This window comes from Leptinotarsa decemlineata, unplaced genomic scaffold (genome assembly GCF_025532065.1).
Source record: "Leptinotarsa decemlineata unplaced genomic scaffold, Ldec_3_MD MMD2_tig00026330_RagTag_RagTag, whole genome shotgun sequence".
Classification (NCBI taxonomy): domain Eukaryota; kingdom Metazoa; phylum Arthropoda; class Insecta; order Coleoptera; family Chrysomelidae; genus Leptinotarsa; species Leptinotarsa decemlineata.
Window position 1 is genome coordinate 5,759,828 of NW_027412690.1, and position 21,000 is coordinate 5,780,827.

The 21,000-nt window shown below is 36.8% G+C and overlaps 1 protein-coding gene across 1 annotated transcript in view; it reads left to right on the forward strand.

Annotated features, from left to right (window-relative positions):
• Positions 1–21,000, forward strand: part of LOC111517305 (uncharacterized) — a 633,122-nt gene that overhangs the window by 420,345 nt on the left and 191,777 nt on the right.

The following is a 21,000-nucleotide window of genomic DNA, read 5'->3' on the forward strand; positions in this document are numbered from 1 at the left end:
ACAAATATGTGGTTGAAAACCCCATCAGCTCTTTCAAGGCTAGGTTCGAAAGAACTGGATACTCTTCCTTAGCCTTTATCCAGAATGGGAGAAACAATTTAAAAGTATTAAGTGTTTATGATATGTTTCCAGTGGGTCGCGGCCTATAGTTTGGGAACCACTGTTCTGAGTCGAGGGATACTCATATTTCTCATCACAGTTCTTCAGAGGGTTGTTTTCTTCCACAACGATATCCTGTTATCAACAATTTGCTTTCATGAATGTTAATCGTAAATTGAACGAAATTGACCGCTACTATTTTACTGTAAAATTCTACTATGGCCCCAAATAGAGAAATCGAGAGGATTGAGATCCGGGGATCGAACGGGCCAGTTCTGTGGTCGTCCTCGACCTATCCACTGATTTGCATATGTTTCAGTTAAATACTGACGTGCTACTTGAATAAAATGGGTGGGAGCCCCATCATGCACGAAAACATATTTCTTCTGACGCCCTAAGGAACTTCCTCCAGCAGTACTAGATGCACTTTTCTTAAAAATTGAACGTATGCCTCACCATTCAATCGAGGAAGTAGAAAATGAGACCCAATCAAATCATCCCCAATAACTCCGAACCACACGTTAAGAGATAACTGTTCTTGATGGTTAGTTTCGACAGTAGCGTGAGGGTTTTCATCAGCCCATATGTGGTAATTATGAAAATTAATAATCTTGTCCCGAGAAAAACTACATTCGTCTGTGAATTCTATCGTCTTCAGAAAGTCACAATTTCTTTTAATCATTTCCAGCATCCAATTGCAAACTTCAGGACGGTTCCGAAAGCCTTGCGGTAACAGTGCCTGTACTCATTGCAGATGATAAGGGTGTAAGAGTTGTTCCTTTAAAATTCAAAATACCGTCATATGATCAATATTTAGCCGGAAAGCAATCTTTCTAGTACTGGTAGTAGGTTGTTCTTCAATCAAGTTAAGTACTGCTTCCTCAAGCTGTGGTGTTCGTATTTCTCGATGGCGACCACCATCCTGCGTTCTTTTGTCGAATGAACCATATTCTCGTAATCGTTGATGAAGTCGAGCAAATATTCTATGCGAAAGATGCTGCCGTTGAGGATACATTTCAGCATATCTTCTAGAAGCTTCTAACCCATTCCCCTGCGACAGACCATAAACGTAATGCATATCAGCCATTTCCTCATTTGTATTTGCAATTTTAATAACAAGTGAATTTTGGGAAAAAAATCCAAGAGACATTTTTTGTTTAGAATGAAACAGGCTATCGGAAATAAATTTTTAAATGGTAAACAAATAATAAGACAAAAAGTTTCATTGAAAAAAAAAATTAGGGGTTGCGTTCTTCACCCCTCACGACCATGGGGTAAACCAAATAAATTTCTGGCTAAGTGTCTTTTTGGTAGTACAAAACGTCAGAATAATTTCAATATTGTAACTTTTTTAGTGCTTGTGAAAGAAATATACAAATTTCATGTACCCCCTTTAAGGGGCTGTATCTTAACAAGGAATGGTCCAATGAAATTGCTTTATATGAAAGATCCTATCTTTTTTCGATAAGGAATCACCTCCTTGAATGTTTAACATTCATTTACACCCTGTATAGTGAATAACGTGTCACTGGTATGTGAACCTTTCATAGTGAAAATCTCACTATGAACTATAGTTTCTAGTAAGTTTTGAATTACTTCGTATTTATCAAGGTGCTTGGAATAAGCAGATTGATCAACACAATAATTAGCATTCCTGAGAATATACAATAAATTTCTGAAGTCCAATGGAATCATTTTGCTTCTGGGGTTTTCAACAGTAATCGAAAGTGAGAAATCCACATAATTGTAGAGTAAAGAAAACTTTCAAGTTCGATCTCATTCAAATTCGAGTTTTACCCAATAATAATTATCGAAAACATAGCAATTTATTTTCCCAAATAAGTATTTTGTGTTACCTCGTACGTTGGGTGTTATTTCAGGATATAGTCGAGGTTTTATGAGTTTCACGCTTGTGCTATAAGTGTTTTATCTGTAATAACAGGCTTGGGCGGGTAACCCTAAATTTCGTTAAATATCTACCACACCACATATATATAGTCTTATTCGACCTTTACTATACACATTCTTTACAGATTACCCCAGGGACGTAGCAAGGAAACGGAAGGATTTACTCATGTCAGGGGCTTTATGTGAAAGAAAGATTTTGGCTTTCTACTTCTCCATCTTGTTACAGAAAATGTGGGAATCTTCCAAAGAAAGGAAGAAAGCAATCAATTTCAAAAATTAATTCTATATAAAGATGTGTAGATCATGCAAAGAAGTAACTTTCAGACACAAACTGAAAGAAAAAGCCCCTCACATGAAAGAAACATACTTTCGAAACAAAAACTTTTATATGAATGTTGTATTATACAAAAACATTCGTATGGAATCGAATCAGAAATCATTCACAGGATTCCTACACAATATAATAAATGGGAGAAGTGAAATTTCACTTACATAGAACACTGTCATCCTCACTTCAAAAGACATCCGTTATTTCGCCGTAAGACACTCGCCTTATGAGCTCTTCGGTACCAAATATGGATAACATTGTAAGAAAAAACACTCAATTCCTACATTTTTTGTATCGAGATGAGTAAACTTTTTTTTTTTAATATTCCCCCCTAAAAATGCACCATTTCAATTTAATCAGGGGCTTTGTTCCAAAAAATATTTAAACAGTAGAGATCATCTGAAATACGAACGCAGAAATGAATAATGAATAGCATTATTTTTTTGCGTGAAAGAACATTACATTCATTTTTATTTGTCGTTTCTCCAAACAACAACTATCATCGATCATGAAGGAATCGGGTTGAATTCAATCAATCAACTCATTCTCGACTATAGTGTTTTTCTCCAAGAAAAAAATTCTGTCTGTACCTGAATACGAGGATTATTAAGAATTAACCTTCCCCGCCCGCGTCTAGCGGGCAGAAATGAATTCAGTATCCCCTCTTCTTTCACTTGACGTGCTACACGCTACAATACATCTATTATTAACGGTTGTGTTCTTTAGCGTATCTACATGTTTTTTATTTACTCTACTTCATTGCCATCTCACCCGTATTGCCATCCGTCTCACTCTTACACACGTCACCTTGAGTTCAAGGACCAATTCGAATGCGAGGACCTATTCAAGGACCAATTCAAAGTTCAACACGACGACTAATTAGAGAACCAACTCGAGGACCAACTCTTCGACAAGGATCAATTTGAAGACCAATTCCAGGATCATATCAAAGACCAATTCAAGCACCAACTCGAGGACCAATTCGAGACCTTTTCGAGAACCACGTCCAGGGCTCACCATAAACCCCAAAGACTTATCACTTCTGCGTCGAAGAGTCGTTCCAAGGCTAAAACCAATTCAAGAACAGAATCCAGGACTGAGTTGTCAGCGCCAATGTTTTCATGCGACACCCACGTGAAACATTTATTTTTATCGTCGCCACTTGGGTGTAGCGTAAATGGGTGAAAAGTAGGATTGACAGCTCGCATAAGTGGGTGCGTGGCAGGAAAAATTTTGCGGTAATGAACAGAAGGATTAACACAAAGGTGTGGTTGGCGAGAAACGTGACAGGTAACGTGGGTAGAAAAAAAAGTAGAGCTGACAGTTTGTTTACGTGGGCGGGAAAAGTGACAGACGACGTGGGCGGATGACCTAGCCTGTGACGTTACCAGGCTGGCCCAAGTGCCGAAACACCTGCATACATGAGAAACTTTGGAATTGTACTCAAGAAGCATTCTATTGGTTAGTCTACTTTCCCACGTTGGCTCCGTCATTGTATGCAAAACGAGTTAATGACGGTTTGTTCATTGCAGAGTGAAAATTTTACCGGAGTATAAAGATGGAAATCAATTTTTAATCAGAAAAATCGGACAAAATTCGGGTAAAATGTATCACTGTTTGTACATATAATAGTAATAGTCTTCATTATTACTCATCACATGCTAGAAAAATACTAAGACCTTGGATTATATACTTATTAGGATAATAAACGGCGAAGTTCAACTCAGAAGCAGGAAATACCACTCAACCCTAAAAATACATTCCTATACTAAAAGAATCGAATAATTAGAACTGAATACAGCTTCACATAAATATTAATCATAGTCTATAACTTTTTAACCAGAAGCTTATTTGAACTGATTCTTGAAGCTGTTCGAACTGAGCTTCGAAAACCTGAAAACTACTCATTTTGTAATCGCATGGAATGATGTTATGGATTTTGCAAATTTGATAACTATGAGATCTATCGAAGTATTCGTTTTCAAAACGGAACGAAGACAATATTACCCCAAATCTTACATTTATTCACGTTATCCATATCCGATGTAGAAACGGGCAGCACGGGAAGTAAGCTTGTGTGCGTGAATAGTAATCGTGTTCGGAGCGGCGACAGCGCCATTTGCACGAACTTCACTCTCCGCTAGTGTGTCCAAGCAGAGCGAACAGGTTAGAACTCGTTTTTGCGATGCAGAGAGAAAAAAGTGATATTGCAAGTGTTTTTACACGATATTTGATTCGAAAACTGATGTACTGTGTTAATGTATTATTTCAATCCCGAGCTTATTATAGTAGTCTAAAACATTAAATTCAAATCAGATTTTTTGCCGGTAAAGTTTGAAATTAAAATTGCGTCATCTATTTTACCTACGTGTGGATCGGAACAAGATGATCGGGGCATAATGGGATACTATAATCAAGACTGATAATCAAGTGACTGAAAAAGGTAAAAAACAAATAAAGAAACCTGGAAAAAAGACTGCAAAGAAGATTAAAAATACAAATGACAAGGAAAACCTGCAGAAAAAGCGTCAAACCAAAAGGTGTAAAAAAGAAACTGAATCGGAAGATAGTTCATCCCAAGAAGAGGATGATGACTGTGCTTGCATCTATTGTGGGTACTTATACTCAGATTCAACCGAAGGTTGGGTCATCTGCGGCGTGTGCCACGGTTGGGCGCATAATTCATGTGCCGGAGTAGATGGGGAAGATCAAGAGACACACATTTGTGAACGCTGTCTACCCGATTAAAAAGCGTACTCGTTTTGTCCCACAGCGTTTCCCATCTTACCCCAGTTATGGGGCAAAACGGGAAATTTGCCGAGTTTATTTTTTCATTATTTGCCAAAAAAAGTTCTGTGATTTTGCATGCTACAACGTTTAATTATGAGAGAGAAATGTATAATGGTTACCTCTTTTGTTGAAGAATGTTATTAAATAGTTTAATTTTCCTTGTTTAACGAGTTTTGTCCTAGCTATTTCATCTTGCCCCAGTCTCCCCTATACAAATTATATTATAAAAAAGACAGCCACAATGTGTAGTTCTCCTATTTTCCATATTCAGCCAACCAACTCCGTGCAACTTATGGGTGATTCTTTCGCGTCTTCATATTCCATATATTAGACGTTAACATAAATTTTGAACTTTTTGTGCTTTTTAAAGTCTGAAAATAACGAAGTGTGGCATGAGAACTATGAAAACTAACAAAATATTTGAAATACTTCAACATGTTGAGCGGTCATCAGTATGGCTTTCGAAAACAAAGATCAACAGGCCACCTTCTATCGATGTCACCCATATTTGGAATAACGCAATCGAGAAACATGAAGAGTCAAGAGCTGTTGCAATTGATATTTCTGAGCCTTTTGACCGAGTGTTGCATGAGGGGTTGCTGGCCAAACTTCGATGCTACGGCTTGTCGGATCATTTTTGTGTACGGCTCTCCAGTTTCCTGAAATAAAATGCGTGCAAGTGGCCGTCGATGGATATTTGTCGAATACTCCTACCATCAATGCTGGTGTTCCCCAGGGGTACATATTTCATTGTATATCAACGACTTAGTGGAACAAACCAAGAATCCAATATATTGCTTTGCTGACGACAGCACACTAGTCTCGTCATTCCATTCGGCTGCGGATGTACATCTTCACCGGCAGCAGAATGTTGCATATCTTAATGAGGATCTAGGAGTGATTTCTATTTGGGATGAAAGTAACCAGGTTCAATTCAATGCCACAAAAACCCAAGCATCGGTTTTCTCCTGATATTATTGTATCCGAACTGGATATAATAATGTTAGGACAGACAATTTCGCTTTCTGCTCCGATAAGTTTATTGGAGGTTGAAATGGACAATATGTCTTGGCACAATCATGTCGCTGGAACTGCAAAGGCTGCACCTCAAAATCTCAGATATCTATTCGGAACCAGAAAACTGTACACACCTCAGCAACTTTTGATACTTTATAAAGCTCAGATCAGTCCTTCTTTGGAGTATTGTTTTCATGTATCAAGCTCCGCCCCTAAGAATAGCCTGAAGCTGCTGCACCAATAGCGATATATATCAGAAATACGCGACGGACTGTGGCTGCTCATCATTTTGAGGTTCAACTCAGTACACGTTTTTCCAAATTGATTTAATCTCTAGATATTCAAATGCGATGTGAATCGCTACTATCCTACAAGCACAGCTTTTAGAGCGCTTCAATGATTTTACTGTGGTGCTTGTGTTTTATTGTAAAGGAAAAAAGTTCCATTCAAAACAGCCCAATACTTTTTATTTTTTATGAATCACTCTCTTTAAATTATCTAAAACTTTCACGAGAAATTACATATCTTTGATATGTATCGGAAAGTGAGAGTAAAAGTGTACCGTGTTAGATATAAATAGAGACAAGTTCAGAGTTAGGAATTGATTTTCTTCATCTCCTGAATCTGTTTATTTAAAAAAATCTGTTTAAAATCTGTTTTTTCGTTAACTAGCTGTCGCTGTGGACAACCCTCAGAAGTCGAAACTTGTGCGAGCTAAGGATTAACGAGGTCTTACCTTTTAACGAACGTCGAGTAGAGTATTGTAGTTTTGGTATTTGGAAAAAGAGTTTGTTTCAGATTTATTTTTGATTAACTATGCTGTAATATTTGTCGACTATTTCTACTTGCTTTTTCCGATACTCCTCCTTCCGTTTTGTCAAAAACTCCCTTTGCATACGTGAACACTGAATAATACTCACGTATTTTCCAGCTAATCTTACATTACTACCTTATCATTTTCTTCAGAACCGAAATAACGAATTTCGTGGAATCTCAAACATCAGATGAATAGTTATCCACAATTCAATGTCACGTACATCGAACTAATCTACTTTTAAAAAAAGTCCGTCTCTGATCAGAGGTCCTAATTCTTTCTATTCCATTACATTGGTCTCCCATTCGAGAGCGTATTATAGAGGACCAGACAACAAGATGTAACATTTTCTTCATCTCACCGAGCGTAAAATCTGTCCATTCTTATAAAAGACCCAAAAATTACGGTCTCGGGAAAAGGAGATAAAAAACTACATCCGCGTGAATGGTGCATTGAACGTTATGTATTCCAGTGATGAGAATTCTCGTGGAATTATCAAAAAACAGGGACTGGTTCTGAGATCCCGGTCTTTTAGTGTCTTGTGTGGATCGTTTCACGGTTAAATGCGTGGAAGTTGTTGAGATGGATGAAATGGGGTAAATGACGCGTAGTTTGCCGCAAAGAACTAGCCTTGGTTCTTTTTTTCATTAGAGTTGTTTTATAAAAATATGGTGAAATCTACTTTTCCGTTAACCAGCTGAGGTTCATTTAAGTACCACAACCCTCATAAGTCGAGCTGAGGATTATCTAGTCTGTTTAAAAAAAATCTGTTTAAAATCTGTTTTTCCGTTAAGCAGCTGTCGCACCCCTACGAACGACAACCCTCAGAAGTCGAAACCTGTGCGAGCTAAGGATTAACGAGGTCTTACCTTTTAACGTGTGATTCCTAACACGGGTTGGACGGTAGCAAGTGAAGATCGATCGTTCAGACTAGGGCTTGAACCACCGACCAACACGGCAGTCAATTCGAGTGAGTGAACAAAGCACCCATGCCGAACCGCTTGGCTACCGACTGACCAAACTACAAACTAAACATTCAATAGTCAAAAACAATGAAGAGTATCGCAAATAAAGTAACATCAGTAGTATCATAATAACATAGTGACAACAATAAAGAGAACAATAAAGAGAAAAATTGTTTCCAATGACTTTGCTGACACATGTATTTCAACCGATTCTATTTCTCAAACATAAAGATGTACAAAATTATCGAGAAAAAGAAAAAAAATGACATTTGGAGATTTTCGAAATACTAAAGGAACATTAAACTTACTTGATAGTTCGTACTGGAACTTCTGCCGTAAAATGAATCCATTGAAAACACTTTCCCAACACCAGAACAAAAATACGGTCTCTCGACGCGCGTTTCGATAACCAAGTTTGCGTCCTCAGAAGATCATCATGACTGAATTTTACTACTATGTTAGTGATTTTACATGCCAGTGGCCTGACTACCACCTGTTAGTAGTACCTAAATACTACCGGTTAGTAGTAGCTAACTACTACCTGTTATTGTTCTTATGCTAATCTAAATAGCTCAAATTTGTTGTGTATTTCCTCTATGTAGGTGACTATCCCCTACTTTTTTTCTCTTATATTTATCTGTTTTCAATTGAGAATTATTACGTATAAGACCAAACAAACGAAGGACTGTTTGAAATAGGACCCTTGTCGTTATTCATAGAACTCATTCCACATTTTTTGATTCCCAAGTTTCCGACGGCATCCAGAAAGATTTTGTTATGTACTGGTCTCAATAATTTTGAACACATCTCACTTATTCTGTGGTCGTTCTCTATGTCATGTTGAGCGACACTAGATTTCTCCGGTCTAAGAAACCGAATATGCGAAATTTGATCCTTGTATCGAGCTAATATAGTCCATTTGATTTGACCAACATATTTTCTATCACAATCATCGCTTACTTCGTAAGTCCCAGACTTTTCTTTTTCCAACGTCTTGTCTTTTGGACTGCCTAACACTTGTTAAAGTGTACTTGCAGTGTTGAAAGCCACTCTGATATTGAATTTTTGGAATGTTCGGACCAACCTCGGTATATTTAAATTCATATGGAAGCACTATGAATTTTGAATCTTCCTCTTGTTGAAAAGTCGAGACATTACGAAGATACTCCCTGAATTTTTGTTTTCTTATTGATTCATCCACTATGTTTGATGCATACACGTTGCTTTGAGACACCTCCCTAACAACTTTTTTCTCAATCTCATACCCTTTTTTTAAGGAAAATGTGAGCAGTCTTTGAACAAGAAATTGTAGTCCCGCCATTTTCTGTTATGGGCAGTGATGGAAGCTGTCAGGGAAATACCTGAAAGTACTCGTATTCTTTCTATGTACATCAAACTCTAGTTCCTTATCGACATTTTGATAACTCGTAAACCAAAAATGATAGTTGATTGTTATTTTCAATTAAGTGGATTTTATATTTGCAAATTTGTTGAGGCAAAATACGAAATCCTCTACCAATTCGTATTTAATGCAGGGTGCAACAGACCATTGGTTGACACTGGAAGTTACAGCATTCTGGAAATGACCTCTGACTTTATGCCTCCAACTGTCAACTACAAACTGCCTTATGAAGTGCTGTTTCCAAGTAGAGAGGACTGAATCCTCCGGAAAAAGGGAATATTAAGAGCATATAGTTATTGGTTCACAGATAAATCAAAAACACCTTTCGGTTCTGGTGCAAGTGTTTCCAGGATAAAGATATCAACCTGCCTAGGAACATATGCCACTGTATTTTAAGCGGATATTTATGCTATTGAATTGGGTGAGGAGAAATTGGAAGAATCCAACCTCGTACACAAGTCAGTAAAAATATTCGGACAGTCAAGCGGCTTTGGAAACTTTTGGCTGCTATCGAGCAACGTCTAAATTGGTAGCAAATTGCCAAAAACGACTCTTCTTGATAGGAATACTCAACAGATTGTCTCTGGTCTGGATTACTGGTCACACTGGCCTGGAAGGTTATGGGTATGCTGACTCCTTTGCGAAGGAGGGGGCTGCAAGCAACTTCATCGGACCAGAACCTGTCGTTGGATCGCTTTAGGCTTTGCCAAACAAACACTGAACACCTGGATGGCAATAAGATTCAAGGACTTCTGGTAGAATCTTTCAGGACTGGCTCACTCCAAGGCGTTTATTCACCCATCGAAGCTTGATACCAAACAGTTGTTGGACTGCAGTAGGGATGAACTACGATGTCTAACAGACAGTGACCGTCATCACCGGTCACTGTCATTTGAATCGTCATACGCAGAAGCTCGGACTCTCGGCAGACAGTGTGTGTCGCCTCTGTTTGGAAAATTATGAAACAGAACAGCACATACTTTGTGCCTGCCTCGCTGGGGACCGAATCAGCTTCTCAGAGTTCGACAGAGCCGTACTCTTACCATCTGATCTGAAAGACCACTCACCATACACATTAATCGGTTTCGTTGAGAAGCTGGGTTCATTTGGTTGAGTGTGAATAGGTGTGAGCCACAATAAACCCTTGCCGGTTGCGGAGGAGGGTCGAATAGACCCACTCACTTCGAACCATTGAAAGTCATCTCGTAAAACAACATTTTTACCGAATAACTTTTTTGACAAAATGGTTATATTATTGAAATCCATACCATGTCCAGTTGTGTTAACAGGTTTGTTCATGGCACATCTATGAGGAGCTAATCAACAATCACTTCTTTGTGAAGTAATACGGTCTTTCGATGTTCTTGAAGTTTTCGTTTAATTCATTTGACATATGTCTTTAAAGCAGTGTTTCTCATTCTTTTTAATTTCGCGACCCCTTTACAAGTTGAAAAATTCTGGCGACCCTCTTATGTCATAGAAAGACAAAGAAATAATTTAATTTAATCAAAAGACTTCGTTAATGATTTTTTCTATTTTGGTAAATTTATCTATCATTCAGATCTACACTCTGCAAGAAGCCGGGAGAGTTTTTAAAGTAAATACGAGGTAAGTTGGTAAGGCTACGCGCAACTTAAGGTAGTACTATCGGTTTTAATTAGCGTGCAGAATTTAATGAAACTTGGCATATTGGTAAATGATTATATCGTAATTAACCAGTCAAGATTTTAGAAGCCTACTGAGAACTGGAAAAATGATATAAATATTTTGAAAAAATTATCTTCAACATTGATCCTTATTGGAAATCACAGTTTTTATTTAATTTCCCAAATCTGAACGTTCAGATTTCAATGGAAAGAGAAAAATTAATTGAATATTGTGTGTCAATAAAACTTCAGCTACAGACCTTGTGATGAGAGTAATTAATAAATACTTAAGAAAAAAGTGCTCTGTACCAGTGTTTGTAAGATATGTTTTAAGAAAGCACTTGCGACTATGACATTGATTGGAAAAATGTATCGCAATTTGTAGTGATGGCGCTAAAGCTATGATTGGCAAAAATAGCGGACTCATTTCGAAATTAAAATCGATAATGCCAAACGTATTTTGGACACACTATTTTCTTCATCGAAAGGCTCTAGCTGCTAAGATAGTACCTTCTGATGTTAATGACGTGATCAAGGAGGTGAAGCCTTGCGAATCCGAATATTCAAAATCGTTTGTGAAGATATGGGCTCGCTTTATCAAAATCTCCTTCATCACATAGAGGTCAGGTGGCTATCCAAAGGAAACTTATTGACAAGAGTTATAGAAAGGAGTGATGAATTGTTAATGTTCTTGTAAGATATGCTAATCGTTTTTCTGACCCTATTTGGCTCTTGGGAATTGGCATTTTTGGCAGATCTTTTCATCCACCTTAATAATTTGAACAAGAACTTCCAAAATCTTGTAGTAAGGCCTCATATTCCTTGCATGATACAGAGCTTGCATAATTCACAAGAGAAACTTATGACATACTTAAAGATGGATTTTGAACCCTTGTTTGGACGAGTTACTAGATCTGGCTGATGTCACCACACATATGAGAGAATGTCTTCTAGATTTAGCTCCTGATGGCATGCTTGAAATGGAATGTCATTCGCAAAGTGCCTACTGAAGTGCCTTTCGCCACTTCATATTTATGTGAACTGACATTTTCTGCAAAATCCAAAAAAGAAATAGACTGGAATTAGAAAATGATTTATTAACGTTTCAAAAATAGCACCACGTTTTGATAAACTTTTGAAAAATAAACAGGCCCATCCTTCAAACCAAACTAAAATTGTGTTTTTATTGTAGTATTAGAACCTTGCCTTTTTATTTCAGCCGGCGAGTAAGGCTTGGCGACCCCCGTAGGGGTCGCGACCCACAGATTGAGAAACACTGATTGAGAGTTGATTTTCTTCAAAAGTGTCTCACTTTCTTGCATATAAATAGGAAAACAGATAGCTAGATTCTTCTAATCCTTCCTTTCAATTTGAGCATTTTCACTTCTTTCGTTGCATTTACATTGTCTCTCTCTCTGAAAAAGATTGAATTGTGATGAAGAACTTTTTGCATATGTTATAATGGCTAACCTCCCTTTATAAAAACCAATATAATTTTCTCGTTGAATGACATTCTCTTCAAATATTGAACAACAGTGGAATCATGAAAGGTGAGAAGTTTCAAATAAGTTCAGTGAAAATATCCATCTTGTTTGTCACTTCAGTCAGCTAGTTTCGTCATCAGAAAAAGATTACACATTCATAGACACCATTTTTTAATTCTACACGATATTCATAACTTCTTTCAACAGAAGTCAAGGGAAATTCAACATGTGGTGTTGAAGGTATCAACTGGCATTTTTGACATTGGGGGGTGGCCATATGAAGTCCTTTTGGTATACATTCGTCACCATTTGTCGGTATTCTGATAGAAGTCTGTGTTCTGCTTCAAACTATCATGCAGGTATCAAAAAAGCTATAATAAACCGTTTCTATAACAGAGCGGAATCGGTTTCCAATTCTTCGAAAAATTTTCTAGGATAAATAGAACTTATAAACACTGTTTCGAAAGGAACATTCATATATTCTACAAGAAACTCGAAAAAAATATATATAACAAAAGTCAACATCAACAATCATCAACTCAACAACCACCATCAACGATGGCGATGCAACTGCCGGAATCGATTTTCAATTATTGAAACACACTTGCAGACCGGTTTCGGGCTGTTTGGCCACTCGTCAGTGCAAGGTAATGTCCTACATCAACATGAAGTCGATGATCTTCCATAATTAAAAATCGAATTTCTTTCAGAGTATCATTCCTCGAACAAAGCTGTAGCGAACGACAAGCAATATAATTGTCATCGCTCCATCTGCTCGTAGACGATATACTAGCCAACCGTATATCTGAATGACCAAAACAATATACGTTATTTCCATTAGAAGAGAAGAATAACTTTCCAGCCATTAAACCAACACTAGTAGTAACATATTTTCTTTTTCTTTAAAGAGTAAGTTACTTAATAAAGATGTAATACATCTCCTCCAGACTGGACTATTTCATTCATGAACTGTCCAATCTGTTTATCAACTCGGCGTATGCAGTGTGTGTGGACCTCGTTCCATTGTATCTAAATCATCACACCAGGAGCTCATCCATAAATTAAAACCACAGTGTGTGATTAAAAGGAATGACAAGCCACTGACTGACGGCGAACCCCCAAGTAGATCGTTGCGTGATTCCTGAAAATGGATTCAGACCACCTAGAAGTGGATCCTTTTGTTTATCGACATGACTCTTTTCGCCAATTATAGTTGAAGACTAGGAAATTATACAATGAGAAGGGATAATCAAGAAAATAGACGAGTTCGGGATCGGTTTTTATGTTAACAAGTGGCATTCGGTATTTATTTTTCAGTGGTTGGTGTTTTAATTTTGTATTCTATTATTTATTGAAATAGATACAATAGAAGTTATAATAATAATCTGTCATGTTAGAATATATCTTTATGTCAAAACAAAGAATCGAATCGTCACAAAATAAAGCTGGCTTTTTTCAAGAAAATCTGAATTATACAATTTTGAAACTGTTCTAGAGAATTTCTTTTTGAATGCGAACTTCAAAAGAGGCGTTGATTTACATTTACGTTTATACATTCATAGAAAGAGCTATTCAAATTCGAATATTTGCTCAAGTGATACCGTAAAATCAAAGTTTTGGTGATTTGATCATTATCAAATTAATTATTTTTTTTGTCATTATGGCTCTGTTAATCACTCCAATGGAAGAAATTCTTTATTTCTTAATGTGCCAGAGTTTTTTTCCCAAAAATCACAAAGTACTTTGAATGTGTTGATATCAAAACCTTCAATATTTCCATTTAGGTTTTCCACATCGTCTCATTTCCAAAAACTTTTATATTCAACCCTCCTTTTCCGCCCTTTTCAAGAACAAAACACAAGCACTACAGGAAACTCCTTAAGGCGATCTGAGAGCGGTGCTTGTTCGGGAGTAGCGATTCACGTTAGATTTGAATCGCTGGAGTTCGAAGTTCACTGAGTTGAACCTAAAAACGATAAGAAGTCACAGTCTATCGCATATTTCTGATATGTACCGCTCTTGGTGAAATCAAATATAACTTGAAAAGTCACTTGAACACCTCCGTGAAAGTATCTATAAAAGAGTGACAAATCTTTGACTTTTCTTCGATGTTCCAAACTATCAAGGTTACAAATGATGTTAGTGTCTCTAATCAGGCAGATAGCTCTTTTCTGGATGGAATCCAACAGCGTCAGTGTATGCTTAGGGGTGAAGCTCCATACATGACAACAATACTCCAGAGTAGGTCTGATCTGAGCTATATAAAGCATCAAAAATTGCTGAGGTGTGTACGGTTTTCTGGTTCAGAACAGTGTTCCAAGCTTTTGAGATCAGCTTTTGCAATTTCAGCGACATGATTGTGCCAAGACATATTAGTGTCCATTTTTAACCTCAACAAATTTATCAAAGCAGAAAGAGGAATTGTTTGTCTTGACATTATTATATCCAGAGAGAACCGATGCCTAGGTTTTTGTGGCATTGGTTACTCTCACCCATTTTCGAAATCACCTCTAGATCCTTATTAAGATATGCAACCACCTGCTGCCGGTGAAGATGTGAATCCGCAGCCAATGTCCTGGAATCCAAATGGAATGATAGATAGATAGATATATAGATAGATAGATTTTATTTAACTACTTTACAATATGTTTGTTTGTAGCACGTCAAAAAAGAAAGTCCAATAAAAAAATGTATATAAAATTTGACAGCAAATGCAGTAAAAACAGGAATTTAAGAATTGTTTAAGATTACATTGCACATTGCCGCAGAGATGCGGCAATGTGCAATGTAATCTTCAACAGTGTTAAAACAATATTTAAGGAGATACTTTTTTAATTATTTTTTAAAAGCATTAATACTCAATTTATTTACATTTGATGGCAATGTGTTGGAAAGCTCATAGTTTAATGAGTTCGACTGTGAAATATTTAGTCGAAAACGGTTGCTTCGGATAAGGTGAGCATTGCGAGTGTTGTAGCTCTGTACATCCGAATTTCTCGGCAACACCGACTGACTTCTATGAATTTCAATTAAAGTGTGAAATCAAAACAAACATGGTAAAGGCATAATTTTTAATTTTATAAAAAACTCTTGACAGTGATCTCTAAAACCAACTCCGGCAAGTACCCTTATTGCCTTCTTCTGCATTTTAAAAATTGTTATCACATGGGAGGAATTACCCCAGAGAGTAATGCCATAGCTAATGTGAGAGTGAAACAGTGAAAAATACGTGGTTTCAAAAGTTGTAAAATTAGTTATTGTTTTCAATTGTCGTAAAATAAATAAGGAACTAGATAGTTTTTTAACTAATTGATGTGTCTGCCAGTTTAGTCTGTAGTCCAGCACTAATCCAAGCAGTTTAACGCTTTTTGTTTTTTGATTAACAGTTGATTGGTTATTTGCTGATATTTGCATTATTTGTGTTTTATTACTATTTAATTTCAATTTGTTTTGCCTTGTTAGTGGCGCAGTCGAGTAAAGCATCCAAGTTTACGTTGTCTTCCTCAGAAATAATAAACGTTGAGTCGTCTGCAAAGAGAACTTACCTATAAAGTGACATAAAGCAGCTGAGGTCATTATTATAAATGACAAAGAGAAGGGGGCCCAAAATCGAACCTTGTGGTACTCCATGACCAACAACCTGAAAGTCTGATGTTTTACCGTCCACTGAAACGCATTGGTTTCTATTGGAAAGAAAAAACTAATGAGTTTCAAGGGAATTCCTCTAACATCATAATAGTTTAGTTTTTTCAAGAGACTGTCATGTGACACACATGATAAGACAAGTGTGCTGTCGTCATCAAAGCAATATATTTGATTTTTGACTTTTTATAATTAGTCGTTGATAAACAAAAAAAAAGGGGTTAAAAACAATATGCATCCCTGTGGAACACCAGCGTTGATGGTAAAAGTATTCGAGAGATATCCATCGATCGCCACTTACACGATACGTTCTTTGAGGAATCTGGAGAGCCATACTCAAAAATGATCCGACAAGCCATAGCATCAAAGTTTGGTCAGCAAACCCTCATGCCATACGGTCAAAGGCCTTAGTAATATCAAATAAAACAGCTTTTGACTCTCCATGTTTGCCAATTGCATTATTCCAAAAATTATAGAATACGATAGAAGGTCGCCTATTGATCTTTGTTTCCGAAAGCCATATCGAAGATGATCGTTCAAGATGTTGAAGCCCTCCAAATATTTAAGGATATGGTGGTTTTCTTCATGAGTTTCAATGTCACTGATAGCGAAGCGACTGGTTTATATTTATTAGAAACAACTAAATGAATGTATCTCTCCTGATACAAAGCTCATATGAGAAAAGATGCTTATTTCTGGAACTGAGAGTTTCAACAAGTTCTCACTTTCGAAGATACTATAGAAGTGATTTTAGGTATCGGCTCTTACTGGTATTCAAAATTTCTCAAGAACTTTGTATGTACTACAAATTTAAAAAGAATAATCCATTCACAGAACATAAACAACATCATCGCACTTTTCTCAAACACCAATTCATATTCCCCAATATTTTTCGATGCTTCGAAGCTCGATAATAAAGCATTCGTGATCGAATGATATTAGACTCAACCACAAATGCTTTGCTGCACTCAATTGTCCATCAAAGACAAGCCTGAGCAAGAGTAAACATCTATGAGATTCTGATACTATTAAATAATTACCTTTTCTAAGTAAACAAAGGTTCCAACAGCGGACTGTTATAATGTCAAGCTCCAACTGCAAGGCAACTAGAGAGAACCAAAGCTCAAAAATGGAAAATGTCGAAGCTGAGCTTTACAAAAGACTACCTGGAGACCACTGTTCATCTTCAACAAGAAAAAATTGATCTCTAGATCCTATGCTTACTCATACTGAGGTTTGTCATTTAAGGACAACTGATTCCAGCAATGAAGTCTTAGTCTGAAAATTTTGAATATTGTTTGGAAAATGCACAAAAATTAAGAATACCAGTTCCGGTTGTTCTGGTATTATTTTCTGGAATATGCAATTTCACTAAGTAATGTCATATGAGCTCTGAATTGGGTGATACATTTATGTACAGTTTGAACAATAACGCGTATTTTTTATGGATGCCTTTTTTGGACGTTGTACGATGTGACAAAACCTCACTGGAAATTTCAAAGGTTTGTGATATCAACACATTACAGGTACTTGGAAGTTTTTGGGAATGAACTTTGGTTTATGAAGAAAGTCAGAATTGCTCCCATTAGGGATGATCATCGGTGTCGTTATGAAAAGTAATTCATTTGATAATCTACAGGTATCGTATTATCGAAAAAAAATCAACAATATTATATGAGCATCACTTATCAAAAACTTGCTACAAAAACGCAAGCCCTCATTTGATGATTTGAATGTGGAGGGCGCCTCAAGTCTGATGACACCTTGTATAAAAATGATATGCTCATATCCTGGTAGTACAACAAAAGTTTCAACAAGTGCGTATAACTTAACAAATTATGAAAAAAAACTATAAAAATTCTACATAATGCGGTCTTTACTGGTCACACTAAATAGATGACCACATTGAAACATTCAGCCACCCTGTATCTATTTCCAACCGCAATTAGAATAATGGCTGGAAATGGATGATGAATCTGACCGCACTTCAATTATTTTAGTCGCCATCACCATCTATCACTGGCATTTCAGCCACTGTGCAAATACCATTGTGAAGTATAGATTTATTGATAATTACAGAAGTGCCCGATTGGCCTGATTATTACCAATAAAGTGATAGCTATCTTTCATTATTCATCATGGAACGGTTTATTCATGGCATTCGTAATCGGCTCTTCTATCTCCCGCTGACGTCAGTTGGTCATTTGCGTAACAGGTTATAGGTCAAACGTACAAGGGTTGAGCAACAAGACTCCTATTGACCTCACCAATTATTTTTCTTCAGTAGGTAAGCATTCTTGTGCAGAAAATATAATAATAATCAAGAAGGGAATAATATCAAATACTGATTTTGCCTAAGCCTACCCAGGTTCAATAAGTTTGTTGGGGTTAAAATGGACAACCATATGTCTTGGCACAATCATGTCGCTATACACACTATCATATATACCTCAATAACTTTTGATGCTTTATAAAGCTGATATCAGACCTCCTTTCATATTTTGTTCTCATGTATGGAGCTCTGCCGCCATTCATACCCTGAAGTTGATGGATTCCATCCAGAAAAGAGCCATCCGCCTGATTGGAGACGCGAACATCATGTGAAACTATGATTGCCTGGAATATCAAAGACTGACCTGAAAGACCACTCACCATACAAACCAATCGCGTTCGTAAAGAAGCTGGATTCATTTGGTCGAGTGTGAATAGGTGTCAGCCACAATAACCCTTGCGGTAGAAGGTCGCTTTGGACCTAACCTGACCTAACCTTAAATGTTAGAATCCCAAAAGCCTGCAAGAATGAAACCATCGCGTTCGATGTGTACTCGGTTTTGAACAGGTGCTAACTTCTCAAGCCGCGATGTTAATGTTGATGAGTCTTTGATATGTTTCTAGTACCCAGAAATGAAGTCGCTAGCGAAGGAATGGAGACATTCTGGTTTTTCAAGGCGTAAAAAACTGCAAGTTCAAAAATTTACTGAAGAAGTTTTCGGAAGTTTTTTGTGATTGTCAGGGAAAACGATTGATTTTCCTAAAAAAAAACGACCAGTCTACGACAAAAAATCATGTAGAGAAGACAAAAAACCTTGTCCGAAAGTGTTTTGTTTTTGTGACACGAAAATAACATATTGCCATTCAGGCAATTCGTGATTCAGGGTTCGATTTACTTGAACACCCTCCTCATTCACAAGATCTAGCCTCGTCTGACTATTGAATATTTTCTCATCAACTGAAAAACATCCTGAAAGGTGGTAATTTCTTCCTGTCGAGGAAGTGATAGCAAGAGCAAGATGTTGTTTTGGTCTAAGTCGTTGCAAATTAAAAAAAATCTTCTGTAGTAGGGTGAGAATTGTTCTCAATACAACCTCGTATAATGGAAGTGATTCTGTAATGTCCGAAATGACCCTTAAATTGCCAAAATGTGGGCCCGCCCATAACTCTCCTCTATCGACACTGTTTCTCTATAATCTTGAATGGTTACACCACTGATACGATCTTCGAAAACGGTTCACCTTCGCCTATCACCGACGCCTATTGGCCATTTCAACATGGGTGGTCGCTAATTGGTACTGTTCGAAAGCCAGTACTGCGTGTACTACTTACCTTAGACCAACACTTTCTGGCTCTCAGCATGTGTTTATTCGAAATCGGGATAATTAAAACAAAGTGATTCCATTAAATGTCTTTCGTTGATCACGTGAAGAATACCGAAATGATCTGGAGAAATTAGGAAATGAATTGAAATTTTTGATTCCGTCATTGATAATACATTGAAAAGTATATTAACGAGAATGGATGAAGCATAATGTTAATAATAATGTTTATTAAATCCTTCAAGATCACAAAATGATATAGGATACGTCACATGGAAAATAAAAAACATACATATATGCACAAACACACATTTACATATATATGACATACAAATATACAGATAGAATATTTTACAAAGCATATTTCATTATCAACTCTTATATTATCAGTCCTCATATTGACTCAAATATTCTGCTGTACTGTAAAAGCAACCGTTAATCAAGAACTCTTTCAGTTTGACTTTGAAAATATAATTTTTTTTTCATTTCTTATATTTACAGGAAGATTATTGAAAAACTTTGCACCTGTGAAAGATGGACACTTTTCTAAAAACGATGTAGAGTATTTTTAAAGCCTTATCAAATTACCATCTCTCGTTGGGTACGAATGAATTTCAGAATTTCGATGGTGATCGTGTGAATATTTCTTGAATACTAGTATGCACTTGTTAATATATATACATGGTACACAGATAATTCCATTTTCAAGACTCTCGGCACTCTAATTTGGATATTAGTCGTATAACCCTTTTCTGGGACACAAATATTCTATGAAGCTTGGAGGAGCAACCCCACACAGCGATATTATATGAGATGTGACAGTATATAAGGGCAAAATAAACATTTAGGAGCTGTTTTTTGTTGAATACCGATCTCAATTGTCTAATAGCATAGTACCCCGAATTGACTTTTTTATTCACTTGAGCTATACTTGACTCCAACGACATGTTGTTATCTTTGACCGTACCAAGAAATTTGGTTTTGTCTGATGATGCAATAATCTCTTTTCGTACCCCGACCACAAGTGGTCTAATTTTTTTAATCGTTCTATAGTAAAAATGCATCACCGCTGTTTTGCTTGAATTCACAACTAATGATTTTTTTCTACACCAGGTTGTGAATTCGAACGACAAGCTTTTCTTGAAGTTCTTCGGAGCTATCAGCATCAATTGCTGAAGTTGTATCATCCACATATAAGACAATACAATTTGTGCTTATATAATTCGGCATATCATTGATATATAGTAAAAAAATTAGTGGTTCCAAAATGAAGCCTTGAGGAACTCCTAGGTCTATGCCATACGATTGAGAG